The following is a 14,002-nucleotide window of genomic DNA, read 5'->3' on the forward strand; positions in this document are numbered from 1 at the left end:
AACGTCAATGTCAATGTCAACGTCAATGTGAACATGAACATTAACGTCAACGTCAATGTGAATTTCAATGTTTAGGTTAATTTGAATGTCAACATGAACATGAATGTCAACTTCAACATCAATATGAATGACTATGTGAACGTCAACTTTAATGTTAACGTCAACGTGAATGTGACCATAAACGTCAGCGTGAACGTCAACATAAACCTCAGTGTAGAGGTCAATGTAAATGTCAGCATTGATATGAACATGAACATGAACGTGTATTTCCACGGAATGTCGACGTTAATGTGAACCTAAACATGAACGTCAACATCAATGTCAACGTCAACGTGAACCTGAACGTCAACATAAACATTAATGTCAACATCAACATCAACGTAAAACTCAATGAGAATGTTAATGTGAACATAAATGTCAGCATCAATGTGAATGTGAACGTGAACGTCCACATCAACATAAATATGAACATTAATGTCAACGTCAACAAAAACGTTAACATGAATGACAATGTAAACTTGAACATGAATGTGAATGTCAACGTCAATATAAACTACAACGTGAACGTCAATGTTGAAGTTAACGTGAACGTCAATGTTTACATGAACATCAATGTTAGAGTGAACAACAATGTTAACATTAATGTGAACGTCCACATCATTGTGAACATCAACGTTAATTTTTAACGTGAATGTGAACGTCAACGTAAATATGAATGTTAGTGTCAACGTCAACGTCAACATCAATGTCAATGTGAACGTCAACGTCAATGAAAACGGCAATGTGAACGTGAACGTTAGCATGAATGTCAAGGTGAATGTCAACATCAACGTGAACATGAACGTCAATTTGAACATCAATCAGAAGGGCAACGTTGATGTCAACGTGAACGTGAACGTCAACATCAATGTCAATTGTGAATATGAATGCTAACCTAAACATGCGCGTGAACATGAACGTTAATATAAACATTAACATCAGAGTTATCATCAATGACAATGTGAAAATAAATGTTAACGACTATGTCGACGCTAACATAAATTTCAACGTCAACATCTACGTCGACGTCAACATCAACGTGAATGTAAACAAGAACGTGAACGTGAACGTCAATATGAAAATGAACATGAATGTTAACATCAAATTAAATGTCAAAGTCAACATCAATGTCAACGTCAATATCAACGTCAACATAAATGTGAACATGAACATCAACATGAACGTGAACCTCAACAAAAACGTGAATTCCACGTCAACATCAAGGTGAACATAAACTTGAACATCAACGTAAATGTCAACTTTAACATCAACGTAAATGTCAACTTGAACGTTAACGTCAATATCTGCATTGATATCAACGTCAACGTAAATGTGAATGTCAATATAAATGTCCATGTCAACATCAACGTAAATTTCAACATGAACGTAAACTTAAACAGCAACATCATCGTCAAGGTAAACATGAAGGTCAACATAAATTTAAATGTCAACGTAAACATGAACGTCAACATTAATATAAATATGAACATACACATAAATGTCAACGTCAACTTCAAAATCTATGTTAACATCAACATAAAAGTCAATGTCTATAGGAACATGAACATCAACGTCTATGTCAATGTAAATGTCAACATAAATGTCAACGTTAATATGAACGTCAACGTGAACGTCAATATTAACGTTAATATGAACTTGAATTTCAACTTGAACGTGAAAGTAAACTTGAACGTCAATGTGAATGTGAACATAAACGTAAATGTCAATGTGAACGTCAACGTAAATGTCATCTTTGACTTTAATGTAAATGTCAAAATTAACGTGAACATCAATGTCAATATTAATGTCAATGTCAACGTGAACATCATCATGAATGTAAACATAAATATTAACGTGAACGTGAACGTCAACGTTAACGTCAACGTTCATGTGAACATCAACCTCAACGTCGATGTGAACGTCAATGTGAACGTGAACATCAACATAAATGTCATCTTGAATGTCAACATAAACATTAACATATATCAACGTGAGTTTGAACATCAACTCAATGTAAATGTCAACCTAAATGTGAATATCAACATGCACATTGACGTCAACGTCAATGTACACATCAACATGAACGTGAACGTGAAGGTAAACGTCAATGTCAATTTCAACGTGAACTTAAACATGAAAGTTAAGGTGAATGTAAATGTATACCTAAAATTCAACATCAATGTCCACATAAGTATCAATGTAAACGTAAATATCGACATCAACATGAACGTAAATGTCAACTTAAACCTTAACGTGAATGTGAACGTCAATGTGAACATCAATATCAATGTGAACATCAACATAAACATAAACATTAACGTGAACGTCACCATAAGCATGAATTCAACGTCAACGTCAATGTGAACTTTAATTTAAACTTCAATGTGAACATCAATGTAAATGTAGAGTGAATGTTAACGTGAACATCAGCCTAAATGTGAATGTTAACGTGAATGTATATGTCAACGTCAATGTGAATATGACTGTCAACTTGAACGTCAATTTGAACTTCAACGTGGATGTCAATGTTGAAGTCAATGTCAATGTAAATTGGGAATGTAAACGTTAATGTTTATGTGAGAATGAACATGAACGTCAACATAAACGTTAACATCAATGTTATTATCAAAGACAATGTGAACACAAACGTCAACATGAATGTCAATATTAATGTCAATGTCAACATCAACATCTACATCGACGTCAACATATACATCAACTTCAACGTCAACATTAACATCAACGTCAACATAAATGTCAACGCAAACATCATCTTGAACAACAACGTCAATGTGAACACGTAAACGTGAATTCAACATCAATATCAACATCAACATCAATGTCAACAACAACATGAACGTGAACATGAACGTCAACATCAATGTCAACATCAACGTCAACTTCAACGTCAATTTCAATATAAACAAGAACGTTAATATAAATGTGAATGTGAATATTAACGTGAGCATGAACCTCAATAGAAATGTGAATTCTACGTCAACATCAAGGTAAATGTCAACATCAACGTGAACATAAACGTTAATATAAACATAAGCGTAAATGTGAACATGAACATGAACATGAACGTGAATGTCAATGTCAATTTGAATATGAACGTCAACGTGAACGTTGAAGTGAACGTCAACGTGAACGTTGAAGTGACCGTCAACGTGAACACCAACGTCAATATGAACATGAACGTCAACGTCAATGTTAATGTGAACGTCAACGTTAATATTAATATAAACATTAATGTAAATGTCAATGTAAATGTAAACATCAACATTGACCGTCAACACTAACGTAAATGTGAATGCGAACGTGAACGTGAATGTTAAATTAAACATGAACGTCAATATTTATGTCAACATCAATATTAACATGAAAGTCAACGTGAACGTCAATATGAACGTGCATGTCAATGTCAACATCAATGTAAACAACAACGTAAAGGTCAATGTGAAAGTGCATGTGAATGTCAACGTAAACATCAACATCAACCTAAACGTGAACATTAACATCAACGTGAACGCTAATGTGATCCTTAACGTAAACGTCAATGTGAACATCAACATAAACATCAACGTGAAGGCTAACATGAACGCGAATGTCGATGTGAATGTGAACGTTTCTGTCAATGTTAACGTGAATATGACCATCAAATTGAACATCAACGTAAACGTCAATTTGAACATCATATTGAATGTTAACATCAATGTCAACATCAGTGAAAACATCCATAAAAGTGTCAATGTAAATGTAAACATCAACATCAATATTAACGTAAACATCAACGTAAACCTCAATGTGAACGTCAACGTCAATTTGAATGTGAACGTCAATATCAACATGAATTGAACGTAAATATGATGTGAGCATCAACGTAAACGTATATGCAACGACAACTCTAATGTCAACATAAACGTCAATGTGTACACCAACGTCAATGGTAACATGAATTTAAATGTATACATGAATGTGAACGTCAACATCAATCTCAATGTGAACGTCAACATGAATGTGAACTTCAACGTAAACATAAACTTGAACATCAACGTGAACGTAAGTGTTAACGTAAAATGTGATTGTGAACGTTAACGTGTATGTGAGGATGAACATGAATGTCAACATAAACGTTAACATCAATGTTATCATCAACGACAATGTGAATACAAACGTCAACGTGAATGTTAATATCAATGTCAATGTCAATGTCAACATCTACATCGACGTCAACGTCAACATTAACATCAACGTCAACATAAATGTCAATGCAAACATCATCTACAACATCAACGTCAATGTGAACACATAAATGTGAATTCAATATCAGCGTCAACGTCAACAACAATATGAACGTGAACGTCAACATCAATGTCAACGTCAACGTCAATGTCAACGTAAACATCAACGTCAATGTCAACATCAATATAAACGTCAATATAAATATGAACCATGAACATTAATATGAACGTGAAACTCAACGTTATGTAAATTTTACGTCAACATCAAGGTGAATGTCAATGTCTACGTGAATGTAAACATCATCGTCAATGTTAATATGAACATTAACGTGAATGTCGACATCAATGTAAAAGTGAACATCAACGTGAACGTGAAAGTAAACGTCAATGTGTACATCAATGTGAACGTAAACGTCAATGTCGACATGAATGTCAACATCAACGTTAATATGAACGTCAACGTAAATATCAATATAAACGTTAATGTAAATGTGAATGTGAACATGAACATAGATGTGAACTTACGTGAATGTCAATGTGTACGCCAACATTAGTATTAACGTGAAATTCAACGTGAACGTTAATATGAACGTGAACGTCAATGTTAACATCAATATAAACAACAACGTAAACTTCAACTTGAAAGTGCACATGAACGTCAAAGTAAACATCAACGTGAACATAAATATCAACGTGAACATCAATGTGAACTTCAATGTAAATGTCAATGTGAACGTCAATGTGAACATCAATATAAACATCAACGTGAATGTTAACATAAACGTGAATGTCAATGTGAACATGAACGTGTACGTCAACGTCAACGTGAATATGATCGTCATCTAAAACGTCAATATGAACGTTAATTTGAAATTAAACGTGAACGTTAACATCAATGTCAATATCAACAAAAACATCCATAAAAGTGTTAGCATAAATGTAAACATCAACATCATTATTAAAATAAATATAAATGTAAACATCAATGTGAACTTCAACGATAATGTCAACGTCAATGTAAATGTGAACGTCAAAATCAACGTGAATTCAACGTAAATTTGATGTGAACATCAATGTAAACATGTATGCAACGTCAACACTAATGTCAACCGAAATGTCAATGTGCACACCAACGTCAATTCTAACTTGAATTTCAATATGAACATGAATATGAACGTCAACGTCAAACTTAATGTCAACGTCAACATGAACGTGAAATTCAGCGCAAACATAAACATGAACATCAACGTCAACGTAAATTGTGAATGTGAACTTTAACATTTACGTGATCATGAACATGAATTTCAACATAAACTTTAACATCAATATTATCATCAACAACAATGTGAAAACAAATGTCAACGTGAATGTCAAAATCAATGTCAATGTCAACGTCAATTACTACATCGACGTCAACATCAACATTAACATCAATGTCAACATAAATGCCAACCAAAACATCATCTAGAACATCAACGTCCATATGAAAACGTAAACGTGAATTCAACATCAACATAAATATCAATGTCAACGTCAACAACAATATGAACGTGAACATCAACGTCAACATCAACATCCATGTCAACATCAACATCAACCTCATCATAAACATTAAGATCAACGTCAACATCAACATCAACGTCAGTATAAATGTGAACCGTTAACATTAATGTGAACGTGAACCCAACGTTAATTTGAATTCCATGTCAACATCAAGGTGAATGTCAAAGTCAACGTGAACGTATACGTTAGTGTAAATGTCAACATAAACATGAACGTGAATGTCAACGTTAATGTAAATGTGAATGTCATCGTGAATGTCAAAGTGAATGTCAACGTGAACGTCAACTTCAACGAGAACATGAATGTCAATGTCAACGTTAATGCGAATGTCAACGTCAATATCAATATAAATATTAATGTAAATATAAATGTCAACGTGACGTCAGTATTAACTGAACATTAACGAAAATGTTAATGTGAATGTGAACGTGAATGTTAACTTAAACATGAACATCAATGTGTACATCAACATCAATATTAACGTGAAATTCAATGTAAATGTCTATATAAACAAGAACGTCAATGTCAACATCAATGTAACCAACAATGTAACGTCGGCGTGAAAGTGCGTGTGAACGTCAATGCAAACATGAACGTCAACCCGAACGTGAATATAAACATCAATGTGGACAATAATGTGAACTTTAATGTAAAGGTCAATGTGAACGTCAATGTGAACATCAATATAAACATCAGCGTGAATGTTAAAATAAATGTTAATGTCAATGTGAACGTGAACGTTAACAGCAACGTCAACGTGAATATGACCGTCAACTTAAACGTCAATGTGAATGTCAATTTGAACATAAACGTGAACATTAACATCAATGTCAACATCAATAAAAACATCCATAAAAGTGTCAACATAAACGTAAACAACATCAATATTAACGTAAATATCAGCGTAAACCTCAATGTGAACGTCAACTTCAATGTCAACGTCAATGTGAATGTGAACATCAATATCAACGTTAATTCAAATTAAATGTGACATGACCGTCAATGTAAACGTCAATGCAAGTTCAACACTAATGTCAACCTGAACATCAATATGTACGCAACCGTCAATGCTAACGGTAATATCAATGTGAACTTGAATGTGAACGTTAACGTCAACCTCAATGTGAACATCAACATAAACTTGAACTTCAATGCAAATATAAACTTGTACATCAACGTCAATGTAAATTATGAATGTGAACGTTAACATTTACCTGGCCATGAACATAAACGTCAACATAAACGTTAACATCAATGTTATTGTCAGTGACAATGTGAATACAAACGTCAACGTAAATGTGTACATGTAAACGTGAATTCAACATCAAAATTAACATCAACATCAATGTCAACAACAGTATGAACGTGAACATCAACGTCAATGTGAACACGTAAACGTGAATTCAACATCAACATAAATGTCAACAACAATGTCAACAACAATATGAACGTCAACGTCAACGTCAACTTCAACATCAATGTCAACGTCAACGTAAACATCAACGTAAACATCAACTTCAATGTCAACATCAACATCAACATCAACATAAATGTGAACATGAACATTAATGTGAACATGAACCTCAACGTAAATGAGAATTTTACATCAACATTAAGGTGAATGTAAATGTCAATATGAATGTAAACGTCAATATAAAGGTCAGCGTAAACATCAACATGAACATGAACGTGAATATCAACATCAATGTAAATGTGAACATCAACATGAACGTAAAAGTGGACGTCAACGTGAACGTCAACGTCAATGTGAACATGAATATCAACGTCAACGTTAATGTGAATATCAACGTCAATATCAATATAAACGTTAATGTAAATATCAATGTCAATGCTACATTAAACACTAACGTCAATATTAACGTAAATGTGAATGTGAACTTGAACGTGAATGTTGACATAAATGTGAACGTCAATGTGTACGTCAACATGAATATTCACGTGAAATTCAATGTTAACGTAGATGTGAACGTGAACGTCAATGTTAACATCAATGTAAACAACAACTTAAATTTCAACGTGAAAGTGCACGTGAACGTTAATATAAACGTCAACGTCAACCTGAACATGAACATAAATATCCATGTTAACATCAATGTGAACTTTAATGTAAACGTCAATATGAACATCAATGTGAACATAACCATAAACATAAAAGAGAACTTTAACATGAATGTGAATGTCAATGTGAACATGAAATTTTACGTCAACGTCAACGTGAATATGACCATCATCTTGAACATCAACGTAAACCTCAATGTGAATGTCAACGTGAATATGAACATCAATGTGAATGTGAACATCAACATGAACGTGAATTCAACGTAAATATGACGTGAATGTAAACATAAATGTCAACGCAACGTCAACGATAATGTCAACTTGAACGTCAATGTGTACGCCAACGTCAACACTAACGTGAATTTCAATGTGAACATGAATGTGAAAGCCAACGTCAACATCAATGTGAACGTCAATATGAACGTGAACTTCAACGCAAACATAAACTTGATCATCAATGTGAATATCCACGTGAATGTAAACGTAAGCTTGAACGTCAATATAAACATCAGCATAAATGGAAACATCAATGTAAATGTGAACGTCAAAGTCTACATTAACATCAACATGAACATAAACTTCAACATCAACATAAACGTCAACGTGAATGTCAATATTAAAATAAATGTGTACGTGAGCATCTACATAAATATCAATATGAACGTTAACACTTACATCAAGGTGAATGGGAAAATATGCATTACCATCAATGTGAATGTGAACGTGAACGTTAACATGCACGTAGGTTCAAACATGAACGTCAACATAAACATTAACTTGAACGTGAACGTTAGAGTCAACATGAATGTGAATGTTAATGTCAATGTAAACTTGAACTTGAACATCAAAGTAAACGTCAATGTGAATATCAACATCAATGTCAATGTATACCTCAACGTCAACATCAATGTAAGTGTCAATGTGCACATCAATGTCAATGTGAATGTGAAGGTGAACGTCAATGCCAATGTGAACGTTAATATGAACGTCAATGTGAATGTCAACGTCAACATAAATGATAACATCAACATGAATGTCAAAATAAATGTGAACATGACTGTCAACGTAAACATGAGCATTAACGCAAGTGTGAAAATCAATGTATATGTCAAAGTCATTGTTAACGTGAATGTCAATGTAAACGTCAATGTGAACATTAATATTAACGTTGAAATGAACATGAACTTCAATGTTAACGTCAACGTCAACGTCAATATTGTAACAACCCTAAAAAATGAATATGCTAACTAATGCTTAATGTGTATAAAATGCCTACAATTCGACTGGGTTCACACGAATTGATGTTCGTAGAACCAGAGTTCTGAATTCTTGCTACAGCCAATCCAACTAACTTGGTGAGTTAGTTCAGCTATAAAATGTTCGGTCCAACCATGTAGGGCTCTCGAATACGAAGATTTACTTGAAGGAGTCTTTATCGGACTTAAAAAGGGAAAATCTTAGGTTTGGACGGTCTAGGGGTAAAATGGTCTTTTTCCACACTAAGGGTTGTATAGTAATTACCCTAAATATATTATTAGTTAATTATTTAATAAGATGGAGGGGCATTTTGGGGAGAGAGAACCGAAAATTGGCTCTTGAAGTGAAGTCTTGCTCCACCCAGGTTCGAACCTAGGTGGAAGCAATGAATTAAATTAATTTTAATTTAAGTTGGTAAAACTAATGTAATTAATTTTTATTTATTATGTATTATCTGATTTAAAATAAAAGGAAATTAGATTTTTATTAATTAAATAAAAACCTTATTTGACTAAATCCTAAACTAGACTCCTAATCCTAAGAAAAATCGTCTCTCCCACGCTCATCTCTCTCTCTCACTTCTCTAACAGTGTCACTCACGATTCTCTATGCCAAATAACTTCAAAAAACATTAGGTAAAAAAAAATTCCTCACACTTGAAAAACTCACAACGAAAATATAAGAAAACAAACGAAATCTAACACGTAGGCAAAGAGAAGATTGTCCATCGAGTTGGTGTGGACTTTAAGTAAATTTGGACGTAGGAAGATTTTGGGCAGCAATTCGAGGTTTGAACGTCATAAAAGGTATGGGTTTTCTTACTCTTGGTCCCTTTCCCAAGAGACCCTTAAGGATCAGATGAATCTACTGGAAAACTAGGTTTGTTCCCGTTCTTGTAGAACTCCTTGTCCGTAGTATCCCTTTGATCTCAATGTTAAATAGGTTAGAGATCATGTTGTTTGTATGTTTGTTGTTAGTGTAAGTAAGAAGTTTTATTTTCGTGATAATGTGTTCTTGATTATGTGTTTGGAATTGTAAGAATGTTAAGTAATGTCAACCGAAAGTATGTGAAAATATTTTTATGGTTGAATTTTATGTACGAATGTTTGTGTAAATCATGAGGTGTAAAAGTGTTGTAATGTTGCTGGATAAAATTGTAATTCTTTGCTGAATATAATCATAAAAATATTACACTTAAAGATGCACCAAATGATCAATGAAATGCCTTAAGAATTAACGTATGAATGATGCTAAAAAGAAGCTGAAAATAGTGAACGAATATCAACCATTTGGTTGGTTGGGTTCGTCCAAACAAAATGGTACAAAATGAATTAAAAATGAATGTAAAAAAAAGTGAGGTCACTAAGGATTGAACCCAAGACATCATTACATGAAAGCTACAAAAAAAATCAACAAAAGATTAAGATAAAAATGGATTGGAAGAGACTAAATTTTAGTCTGCTGGAAATTGTAGTCTCGACCAACTTTTAAAAAAATGACCTTCGTTTAAAAAGTTTTTCAAAATGTGAGGTCATTGGGGATTTAAACCATGACCTCGCTAAATGAAAATTTCCTATAAATTTCGTGAGAAAAATGCAAGGAAAAATAGTTGTGGTGAGTGGGGATTGAACCCACAACATCTTGAATGGATGAGAGAGTTAGGAGAAAAACAAAGGAGAAAATAAATGTGGAGAGTGGAGATTGAACCCACTACCTCTTGGATAGGTAAGTAAGTTAAGAGATAAAATAAAAGAAAAATAATGAGCTTGTGGGGGATTGAACCCAGTACCTTCTTGACTTAAACGAAAAAGGAGAGGACAAAAATAAAGAAAATACTATGGGGTTGATGGGGATCGAACTAGGGTCCCCCAAATCTGAAAAATGCGATTATCAAGTTTAAAATAATATTAAGTGTTTTCCAAGGGATTTGAAATCGGGTTCCCTTTCCCAATTCCGTATTGACACTTAAGTCATACGTAAGTAAATATTTGATGAATGCTGCCTCTAAAGATCAAAATTAATATATTGGCATATCTACAAGATGCATAAGTCTTGTACCACATAAATACGAATCACTTAGACAACCTATTAATGAAGCCCAATGGATTGTATGTATAGACCCATAAGTCTAGCATACGTTTAAAAGTGAGTGAACCTAAGATGTATGTAACGAAATGACGAAACCTTAGAAGGGTTAAGTACGAGTGTAAAATACACTAAATGGACAAGTGCATTGGCATATGATGAAATTACCAATGAAACGATGAAATGAACAATGAAATGATGAAACCCTAGAAGGGTTAAGTAAGAGTGTGAAACACACCAAATGGCCAAGTGCATTGACGTGTGATGAAATGAACATTCACGTAAAAAGGGGTGAGTAACTTTGATGTGAAAATGTTTTAATGATAATAAATGTGGTGACAACACGATATGAGGCTAATGTAAAAGATGAGAGCAATCTCAAATGAGCCTAAGTAAATGTTACCAAAATGTACTCACCTATGAGAGTGTAAACCTAATGAAGAGACTAGTCTCTATGAACACTCTAATGAAAGTATTGAGATTAACACACTTAATACTAATGATGAGATGAGAAATCATCTATTGAGCTATGATGACCTCATACTAGAAGCAAACATCCATGATGTATGATTTGAATGTAATGGAACTTTATACTGAGCACCGATAGACTAGCTATGAGCGGTGATGCCTTCTTTCCGAAAAGGCAGATGTTCACATAACTCTCATGATATGATACTGTCCGGCATGCCGGGTATGGGTCTCCTTATATCTCCTAGTCTCCGAAACTATACTGCCAATATAGGGATCTGGCGGGGTTGAATACCGATGTACGCTAGCATGTTTTGGGTAACTTTGGCCGGTCATTCCACCTTTTTTGGGTATGGGGTTTCATGACACTTGATTTTCTGATGCTCACATGATGTATGTCGGTTAAAGTTGAAGTTCCCAGTGAATGAATGAGGCTAGCCTCAAATGATGCACATAATGAAACGAATGATACCAAATTTGTTAGGATATGATAATCAATAGGTGAGTTAGATTCAAGTAACGACATTAGGTCATTCTTGATCATTGCTGAACGAACCCGATGAAAGTCTTAAACTACATCCTAGGTATAGCTGGTGTTTACACTGGCCCATGAATGAAATGAAATGAAGTACGTATGAATGAATGAAGCAGACTCCGTGTTTGCTAAACCAGACTACTTGGTTGAGGTCTCATATGTTGAGCCCTCATTTTTGGGATGTCTTAATGTCAAGTCCATGAATTCAATGTCTCATGGCATACGAATGAAAAAATATGAACAACTTTATGTGTTATATGAATAATGATATGTGCTATGTGTACGCTATTTTGTGTTGTGTGAAAAATGTTAAATATGATGATGCATGTTACTCTCATGGCATAACTTTCCCATTCCAAATTTGGAAAGATCATAAACTTTCGTAATCCAAATTTGGAAAGCACACTAACTTTCCTAATCTCAATTTGGCAAGTCCACTGACTTGACCTTCTACAATCATGTTGTTAGGAAAGAGCTATTCTTACTCATGCATGCGCTTGGTGTGTGCTTGCATATACCCATACCTAGTACAATTGTGTACTAACCCTATACAACTCTATAGTTTTAGGTGCAGACACAGGTGGACGCTAGAGCTACAGATTGACGCTGAAGCTATCCAAACGTGGAGCATTCATCTAGACTTGGTAGGCCCTCATATTTTCGAGGAGGCTTGCCCATTATATTCTAGATTAGTTATAGGATTGAGCTAGTGGAGTATGTTCCACTAGCGTTTCTTTCCACTTTTGTTCAGACAATGTATTGGTGCCAGTTTTTCAAGTATACATATAATGCTATATTAAAATATTTCTTTCATTGATGATCTTAATGTTAGATGGTTGATGGTGAATAATTATGAATCTAATCAAATGATAAGGATGTATGTTAAGAAACAAAAAGTTTCAAATTTTCTGTTAAATTAACCTAGATGAAGTAAGAGTGACTTCAGTAGGCTTGTCTGCGACTTCTAAGAGGTCAACGACGCCGGTATAGTTGGGGTCTAGACTCCTGTCGTGACAAATATCAACGTGAACGTGAACGTCAATGTAAATATTAAAGTAAAAATCAGCATAAACGTCAATATCAACATTAACGTTAACATAAACATCAACATTAATATCAACATCAACGTCAACACTAACGTCTACGTCAATAAGCGCACCATCATGAATGTAAATGTAAACGTCAACGTGAACGTGAATATCAATGTGAACGTCAATGTTAACGTTAATGTGAATTTGGACATCAACCTGAATATCGATGTGAACATCAACATGAACATGAACATCAACGTAAACGTTACTAATATTAACATAAATATAAATGTCAATGTGAACATTAACGTCAATGTAAACGGCAATGTCAATATGAACATCAACAAACACATAAACATAAACATCCCTGTACACGTAAACGTCCACGTCAACGATAACGTAAATGCCAACTTCAACATAAACATAAACATCAACCAGCACATCAACATGAATATAAATGTCAACGTCAATTGAAAATGAACATAAACATCAACGTCAACGTAAATGTAAACATAAATGTCAACGTTAACATCAAAGTGAACGTGAATGTAAACGTAGACGTGAACTTAAATGTATATGTCAACATTAATTTTAAAATGAACGTCAATGTCAATGTCAACTTCAACGTCAAAGTCAATGTGAACGCCAATGTCAACATCATCTTCAATGAGAACATCAACATTAATGTGAATGTCAATATG

This window comes from Solanum pennellii, chromosome 10 (genome assembly GCF_001406875.1).
Source record: "Solanum pennellii chromosome 10, SPENNV200".
Taxonomy (NCBI): Eukaryota; Viridiplantae; Streptophyta; class Magnoliopsida; order Solanales; family Solanaceae; genus Solanum; species Solanum pennellii.